Below are 9621 nucleotides of genomic sequence, written 5' to 3'. Positions count from 1 at the left end.
GTCTTAATAACTGGACCTTTTAAATATTATAATTTGGCAGCTTTGGAAATCAGATTCTTCTTCCTCTTCAGGGTTTGTGGTTGCTGCTGCTTGTGTTCTTGTTCATTGGTGACTTTTTTTCTTTTTTTGAGATGGAATCTTGCTCTATTCCCCAGGCTGAATGGTTGGAGGGCAGTGGCACAATCTCAGCTCACTGCAACCTCAGCCTCCCAGGTCAAGCAATTCTTTTGCCTAAGCCTCCTGAGTCAGGCACATGTTACCACACCTGGCTAATTTTTGTACTTTCAGTAGAGCTGGAGTCTCACTATGTTGGCTAGGTTGGTCTAGAACTCCTGACCTCAAGTGATCTGCCTGCCTCGGCCTCCCAAAATACTGGGATTACAGGTGTGAGCCACCATGCCTGGCCATTGGTGACTTTTTTGAACTTAGTTTCTATAGATTGTATTATTTGTTGTATGCAGCCACTAAAATCTATGTTCCATTAGCTTAGTGATCAACAAGTGATTCAACAGAGGTTTTCTAAAATACTCAAAACCACACAAAATCTTCCAGTCATTGTATATGGGTTCTGTGGGTGAGTTGAGGTATGCTTTCAACTCTCAGACAAGCAGTCTATAATTTTGTGTTAGCCTTCTTTTCTTGCTTGTGCAGAATCTGAAGGTTTAACAGAGGAGAGATATTTTTAAGTTTTTTTAAGGCTTTTTAAGTTTTTTTGAGTGTGCACCCAGCCCTTGGCATGCCATGGCCTTTTAGACTCTTGGGATATATGGAAGATCATTTATATATATGTATGCATATATATAAATATATGTATATATGTATATAAATAATACGTGTGTGTATATACACACATATATTATATATATAAATATATATAGAGAAAAATACATATATATTTTACCTCAAATCATTCATTCTCAAGTCTTTCATTCCAGGCTTTTGGTTTGTCTATTTTTTCTTCAACTTTTATTCCTTTCCACAGGCAGCAGTAGCTAATACCTTTTCTTTTACATATATTTGACAAATACTGTCTCACTAGCTGCTTCATCACTAGTAGAGTTCCAAGTGGGATAAATACAGGTCCTTTGAAGAGTTCCCAGACAGATCAAAAGAAACAATTACAATTCTTTAAGAATATAGTCTGTTTTGCTTTATTTGGCGTTAGAAAAGTATAGTAGAAGTGGGTTGTTGTCTGCAAAACTACTTCTGAACTCAAGAGTAGTTTTGGATCAGAGTAAGATAATATATTATAAAACTCTCTTATTCAGATTATTTTCTCCACCTTGATTAAGCATTCACCTCGTTGTTGGAAACTTCTATGAATCTGAAGAGTTCTGGTACAGTCAATTCTGAAAGTTTTCCCAGTTTCTTTACTCATTTTGTGGAGTAACAAGATTTTGGAGTTTCCTACTCTATCACTTTTACTGATGTCGCTTACAGAAGTTTTCATTGCTTTTATTTTTAGTTGATTTTGGTTATCAATGATTTGTTAGAACATTAACTTTTCAATAGCTTAGAATGCAATTGTTATAAGGAAGATTAGATCAGGGGATAGCTGTCATTCAGGTGCTTTCAAGTACCAGGTGATTTGTTAATGTGTGAGGCAGGATGAAAGGAAGGAGAAAATAGGAAGTGAGAAGATCATTGATGAGCTTCAGAATACTTTCATTGTAAAGAATTTCAAATCCAGTTAAAAATACTACATCCAGTGTAAATCATAAATAAATACATAAATTAATAAATATGTAAACTGAATTTTGTCTGTGAATCACCATTTTTGGCATAGATCATGGTTAATGTGTGATAAAATTTTTTGATGATTTTTTGTAGTTTAGATATCATTTGTAACATTTTAATATTCCTCACTTATAATGACTTTCTCATTTTAGGTGCAGAGGTTGTGGTATCCTAAAACTTTAGCATAGTTTATTTGTGACAGCTAAAAAAATCTTCCATGTCATGCTCAGGTTGATTTGAAATTGCACATTTGTTCAGTCCACTTTGTCTGTCTGGTTATAATTAATACACAAATTATTCCTTTAAGAAACATAGTTTGCACACCAACATGGCACATGTATACATATGTAACAAACCTGCATGTTGTGCGCAAGTACCTTAAAACTTAAAGTATAATAAAAAAATAGTTCAACTACTTTAATCATAGATTTAAGTTAGAAGGAGAGAGGATTCTTTTAAACAAAGCAATGATTTAAAGTCCTGTCATCAAATTGTGTCTGGTTCAAAATGTCAATAGAGAAAAGTACCTTCTCTGTCTTTTCTTCTAAAAAATAGATTTTTTAAAGTTTTATCTTCACAGCAAAACTGAATGGAAAGTACAGAGAGTTCTCCTATATCTCTCCCTGACACATACAGCTTCCTCTGCCATCAATACCTCACACCAGGGTAATATATTAGTTACAAGCATTGAACCAATACTGACACGGTATTATCACTCAAACTCCATAGTTTACATTAGGATGCACTCTTGTTGTGTATTTCATGGGTTTTGAGAAATATATAATGACAGGTATCCACCATTATAGTATCATACAGAAGAGTTTCACTACCTTTAAAGTCCACTGGGCTCCACCTATTCATTCCTCCCTGCTCCCTCCCCAGGCAACCACTGATCCTTTTAGTCTCTATACTTTTGTCTTGTTTAGAATGTCATATTGATGTAATTATGCAGTATGTAGCTTTTCCAGATTGGCTTCTTTCACATAGTAATATGCATTTAAGTTTTGTTTATATCTTTTTATGGCTTGGTTGCTCATTTCTTTTTAGTATTGAATATATTCCATTATAGAATATACCAGAGTTTATGTATCCATTCACCTATTAAAGAGCATCTTGCTTGCATCCAAATGTTGACAATTATGAATAAAACTTCCATAAACATATGTGTGCAGATTTTTTTGTGGATGTAATTTTCAATCCAGTTGGGCAAATATCAAAGCGTACCATTGCTGGATCGCGTGGTAAGAGTATGTTTAGTGTTATAAGAAATTGTCAAAGTGTCTTCCAAAGGTGCTGTACCATTTAGATTCCCACCAGCAACTAAAGAGAGCGTCTATTGTTCCACAAGTTTGCCAATATTTAGTGCTGTTAGTGTTTTGGTTGTTAGTTATTCTAATGAGTGTGCAGTGACATCTCATTGCTTTAATGTGCAATTCTTTAATGATGTATGGTGTTTAACATCTCCTTATATGATTATTTGAAAAATAGAAAATGTTTTACAAATTTGTCATTCTTGCACAGGGGATAGATATTCTAATCTTCACTGTATCGCTTCAGTTTTAGTCTATGTGATTCCAAAATGAACACTGTTATGTTTTTTGGATTCCCAAGTTAAAGGATGGGTTAAAACAAACAAGTAATAGGTAATGATTATATGACCTGGAGTTTGCCATTGATGGAAGAACCACTTCTATTTCTGTGAAATAGAAATGAGATCAGAAACTTGTGAATGGAGCAAACAGATTAAGAGACACGTGGGAATACAGAAGAGACAGAGAGAAAAAAAAAAAAACAAAACACTGTAGGAAGGAGAAGGTGTGTCAGCCAGAACCAAAAAGGCACCCTAGCTTCAATGTTGGCAGGTATAAAATAGGATAGATTTTGAGATGGAAGTAAAAAAATATGAGGGGATAGAGGAAGCTATTGGAACTTGGTTTAAGAAACACTAAGCAGGTTGTCTCCCAATACGTAACTCTTTCATCTTTTCCTCAAGTCAAGTTTATACAGAATTTAGAAAAATCAGTTTTAAAGTGCTGGACATTTTCGTTTTTCTCAAGCCAAGTTTATACAGAATTTAGAAATATCAGTTTTAAAATGCTGGACAAAAGTGTGAATCCACATTTATGGGAAATGATTTAATTGTTTGGGGAGGAAATATTATTTTAAACTCACAACTTGACACCTAGTATTTCAGATATGTGAGATTTTAAAAATCATATTCTAGGCACTGTTTTGTCACTTGGAATAAAAAAGGGAACACAGCAAATACCCAGTCTCCAGGGAAGTTATATTTTAGTGGCAAACAATTAAAATATGTATAAAATGTATAGCACGTAGGGAAATAAAGTAAGGTAAGCAGAAAAGGAAAAAAGTTATTTCTTGGTTCTCATTTTTGGCTATCACTCATTATGATTTTTGTCTTTAATGCATGTGCTAAACACAAATGTTCCAAAATTATCTCTTTGCTATCAATTGAGAATGATTCATTGTCACAAGGAATTTCAACAGGCTAACTTTTAGCTTCAGAGTGGATTTAGAAACAAAACCATATAAGCAATGCAGAGAATGAAGACAAAATTACTGTTCTAAATAATTTGGGAATTATTATTTTCAGTTTTCATTTTGCACTACATTATTTAGAGTTCCAATTTATAGGCAAGTTGAGAAGTAAAATTACATGATAGCATAATCAAGACTGGTTTTGCCTGCTAGATATTCAATTAATCACAGTTTTAGTTTAAAAGTTATATTCCTCCATCTTTTCTATATGCTATTTCCTAACAGCTAGTTATAAGTATATCCTACCTGCATTTTATAAACTCATATTTATAAAAAAATTTTATGTACTCTTGACAAAAAAATAAAAATCTATCCACATTTTGCAGAAATTTGTGTTTACATATATAACTAAAATATTGATTAAAACTGCTGAGTAGAGATGTTAAAATGGTTAAACCAAATACACTATGACTAAAAGAAGCTACCATAGCAACTTAGTTAAGAATTTAAAAGATTTTCATTTTAGTAACACCTCCAGGGCCTTATAATCAAGTTTCTTATTAGTTATAGGTATTATTCTTATTCAATGTTCTCATGTATCCATTTATCAGTTTTAAACCATAAAGTCATGTAGTAGTTTGCCAATAACTGTCTTCTGGCATAATTTTCCATTTTGTTGTTGTTGTTGCAACAGAGACATCTGAGACTTACGCATTTAAAAACAACCAATGATCAAGGGGCTCTAAAGTTCATCAGAGTGGTCCAAAGAAAGAATACTAAAACAAAGGTGGAGATATTTAAATGACTTTCCTAAGCTAAAATAAACTTAAAAAATCTTTAAAACTAAATTAGTACATTCAAGCATAGTTTTAAAATTACAGAACAAAAATACTATTTATTGTTATAAAAACTTTAAGAATATTTTAATGTCATGAAGATCAGACACTAAATAATCTATATTTTAACAGACCATTAAGTAAAGATAATCAATCTCGAAATCTTTTGGCTCAGAAAAGATGGATTTTCAAAATAACATATTGTCTACTTGCAATAAATGTGATATGCAATGAGAAGAAAAAGTATTTTTAAGCAATGGTTGCAAAAGACTTTGATTCAATCTAGATTAGACACTTGGTAAACATCTTCAAGCTTCATCTTTTACTGGTTAGATTTCTTGCCTTTTTGTACTTGTCTCAGGAATTTGGTTCTGATATCTTGGGGAGAAGAAGGATCATTTTTCAGCCTGCAACAGTATGAGAATTATATCTCAACAGAGAGATTTTTTAAAATAGGCAGAGTATAATTTTAAGTAATATACATTTTAAAAGTTATATTTATGTTACACCTTCAAGAAGACTTTAAAGACATACCAATCAATTGAAAACTTTGTTTTGATCTTGATTCAAATGGACCAAAAGTAAAAAGACATTTTCGAGGCAAATGAAGAAAACTGAACATGAACTGAATGCTAGATAGTACTGAGAAATTATTTTAAACATACTGAAAGTGATAACAGTATTATGGTTATTCCTTTTAAGTCATATCTCTCAGAGGTGTTTGTTTGTTTGTGTTTGTTTGTTTGTTTTGAGATGAAGTCTCGCTTTTTTGCCCAAGCTAGAGTGCAGTGGCATGGTCTCGGCTCACCACAACCTCCACCTCCCAGGTTCAAGAGATTCTCCTGCCTCAGCCTCCTGAGTAACTGGGATTACAGGCCCCACCACCATGCCCAGCTAATTTTTTGTAGAGACGGGGCTTCAACACGTTGGTCAGGCTGGTCTTGAACTCCTGACCTCAAGTGATCCACCACATTGATATCCCAAAGTTGTGGCGTGAGCCATGGCGGCTGGCCTAGAGTTTTATACTGAAGTGTTTTCAGATGAGATAAAGTGATACCTGGGATGTGGTTTTAAATATTCCAACAACAACAAAAAGAGAGGATAGGGGAGATGAAATCTGAAAGGCAAATGTGGATAGCTGTTTAATCTAGATCATTGGTACCTGGGAGAGGTGAGCTGGTGATTATACCATTCTCTTCATTTGTATCTGTTTGAAATTTTTTCATAATAAAAGTTACATTAGTTGAAACAATTTTCTCTTTTTATTTAAGAAGCTGCTCAACATTATTGATCATTAGAGAAATGCAAATCGAATCTACAATGAGATATCATCTCACTCCAGTCAAAATGGCTTTTATCCAAATGTCAGGCAGTAACAAATGCTGGTGAGGATGTAGAGAAAAGAGAACCCTTGTGTACTGTTCTTGGGAATGCAAATTAGTACAACCACTACGGAAAACAGTTAGGACATTCCTCAAAAACCTAAAAATAGAGCTACCATACAATTCAGCAATCTCACTACTAGGTATATACCCAAAAGAAAGGAAACCAGTATATCGAAGAGAGATCTGTACTCCCATGTTTACTGCAGCACTATTCACAATAGGCAAGATTTGTAAGCAACTTAAGTGTTCATCAATGGATGAGTGAATAAAGAAAATGTGGTACATATACACAATGGAGTACTTGTTCAGCCACAAGAAAGAATGGGATCCTGTCATTTGCAACAAGAGATGGGTGATACTTGAGGCAATCATATTAAGTGAAATAAGCCAGGTACAAAAAGACAAACATAACATGTTTTCAATTATTTGTGGGAGCTAAAATTAAAATAATAGAAGTAATGGATATAGAGAGTAGAAGTATGATTACCAATGGCTGGAAAGTGTAGTGGTTGGGTGTGGAGGAAAGTGGGTATGGATAATGAGTACAAAAAATAGTTAGAAAGAATGAATAATACTCAGTATTTCCTAGCACAATAGGGTGATTATGGTCAAAAAATAATTTAATTTTACATTTAAAAATAACTAAAAGAGTATAACAAAATTATTTATAACACAAAGGTTAAATATTTGAGGGGAATAGATATCCCATTTACCCTAATGTGATTATGATGCATTGCATGCCTGTATCAAAATATCTCATGTAACCCATAAATATATATACCTACTATATACACACATTAATAAAATATTCCTTGGACCAAGTAATAAATATAGTAAACTTGGAAAATATCTAAAGAAAATCAAATAATAGACAGAAGAGTATATATTTCATTTACAAGAACATACATATCAATTACAAAACTCAATTACACTCATTAAATATTAAAAGGCAAACACATAACAAGTTTTCATGTTATACTGAGAAAAAAATAGCAAAAACTAAATGATAATCTGTCCAAACAAATGGAAATTTTAAAATAATATTAATGTATCAGGAATTTAATTGAAAATATATTAATTTATTTAAGCAATATGAACTGACTCCAATAATATGCTCTAACCTTTATACATTAATAGAAGATAGAGATAGATATTATTGATAAGGAAATCACACAAAAATAATATAAGGCAGTGAGTAAACACATAAAGTGGGACTGGGAAAATGTGAATTACAAAGTACAAATGGGACTCTTGAGCACCTAGCTTCAAGAATGGAGCAATGGTCTTCTGGTGCATCTATTTAAATTGCTATATCAATACATGCTAAATTATATAAGAATCTAAGCCTGCAATGTGGAAGAGGTCTAATTGTGGTACTTGTAAGTCACAAATATATGACAACACCAGAAAGTAAGATATTTATATGTTCCTCATATGTTTCCTCATCTTGAAATCTACTCCACCTTCAACATCAACTCCGATGTCAACTCTGACTCCTCTATTTCTTTCACACCGTGTCTTAGTCTATCTGGGCTGCTATAACAAACTCCATAGGCTGAATAGCTTATAAATAACAGAAATTTATTTTTCACACTTCTGTGGTTGGGGAAGTCCAAGATCAAAGTACCAGCAGATTTAACATCTGGTGAGAGCCTGCTTCCTGGTTCATAGATGATCATGTTTTTATTCTGTCTTCACGAGGCAGAGAGGAAAGGATCTCTTTGGGGCCTCTTTCATAAGAGAACTATTTCATTCATGAATGGATGGCCCACATGACCTAATGACCTTCAAAATGACCTGCCTCCAAATACCCTCACACAGGGGATTAGATTTCAGCATATGAATTTGGAATGGGCACATTTAGTCTATAAAACACTGCATACTAAATTTAAAAATTATTTTCAAGATAAATACTAAAAACAAGCAACTTGCACTATTCCACTTCTACCCTGACAGTTCAAGCCACCTTTTCTCATCTGGACTTCTGCAAGAATCTCTTGACAGGTCTCTCAACCTTGCTACTTCTACTTTTGCCTTCTATAGTCTACTGTCCCTCAGTATGTAAAGCATGATGGCTTTATAATATATTTCAGACTATATTGCTTACTTTTGCACTGGTCCACTTTCTCACTTAGAGTAAAACCTACATGATTTATCTTGCCCCATGAGGTTCAATAATATACACGTGGCTCATTTTCTCACTAAGCGTCTGCTCGCTTGTTACTTTGAGAGGCATCCACCTGACTCTGATTTATTTTCTTCCTAGCACTCAGTATGATGTCAATTTTCAAAATTATGTTGTCTTTGTTTTTCTCTAGAAAACAAACTTCGCTAGACCAAGGAGCTTAGTTGTTCACAGTGGGACTCTGCAGGCCTAAAATACTAGTAATTGAGGTTTTAAAAGTAACGGCAAAAACCTCAATTATTTTGCACCAACCTATAGTACTTAGTTCTTAGTAAATATTTAAATATTTACCTCTGATTGCTGGAATTGTGAGTGAACTTTTAGGCATAAATATTTAAAATATTTTAAAAGATAGCAAATTAACAAACCAAAGTAAATCATGAAAAGAGAATCAAATGAAGATAAAAATATGTTTTATTAAAAAATTTATTTAACAATATTACATATCTATTTTGCAAAACTAATGCATATACATGGTAAAAATAATCTAAACTGCAAACACAGTACAAAAGATAACAGTGGCAGCCAGGTTACATGAAAGACTAAACGGCAGGCATCAAATTAAATATTAATATATATTGAAAGTGACTGAAATGTTCTCCAACTCATAGATATTATATTTTTTTCTATTTACAGGGCAGAACATTGTGACCCTATAGCTTTCAAATTTTCATATTACTGTAAGTGAACAGTAAACACTGACTATCATCCTTGTACCATGAATCTGAACACTTGCCAAAGATAGTTACAAAATGGCTTAATGTGATTGTCTGGTCCTTCTCCAATCAAATATGTCTCAAAGGAGAATTATTTAGTGAAAACACAGCTCTTGAATCTTTCAAGCTGAATGCGTGGAAGACATAAAAGAAGAATGGGCTGGTCAAATGCCAGCAGAAAATTGTTTGTTTCTAATATCCAGTCACAATTGATAGTTCTATTGAATAAATTTACTTTTGAATCAAATTTCAGCTTTTTGTTT

General features: G+C 33.1%; 1 non-coding gene across 1 annotated transcript; it reads right to left on the bottom strand.

Moving 5' to 3' along the window:
* Positions 1-3217: 3217 nt before the first annotated feature.
* LOC114678531 (U6 spliceosomal RNA) lies at positions 3218-3324 on the bottom strand. Its single transcript, XR_003729970.2, has one exon. It is a non-coding gene; the product is annotated as a U6 spliceosomal RNA (small nuclear RNA).
* Between the last annotated feature and the right edge of the window lie 6297 nt (positions 3325-9621).

The sequence above is a fragment of the Macaca mulatta genome, chromosome 5, assembly GCF_049350105.2.
Source record: "Macaca mulatta isolate MMU2019108-1 chromosome 5, T2T-MMU8v2.0, whole genome shotgun sequence".
Taxonomy (NCBI): domain Eukaryota; kingdom Metazoa; phylum Chordata; class Mammalia; order Primates; family Cercopithecidae; genus Macaca; species Macaca mulatta.
Note: the sequence above shows the minus strand (reverse complement) of the source record. Positions and strands in the feature narration are given on the sequence as shown.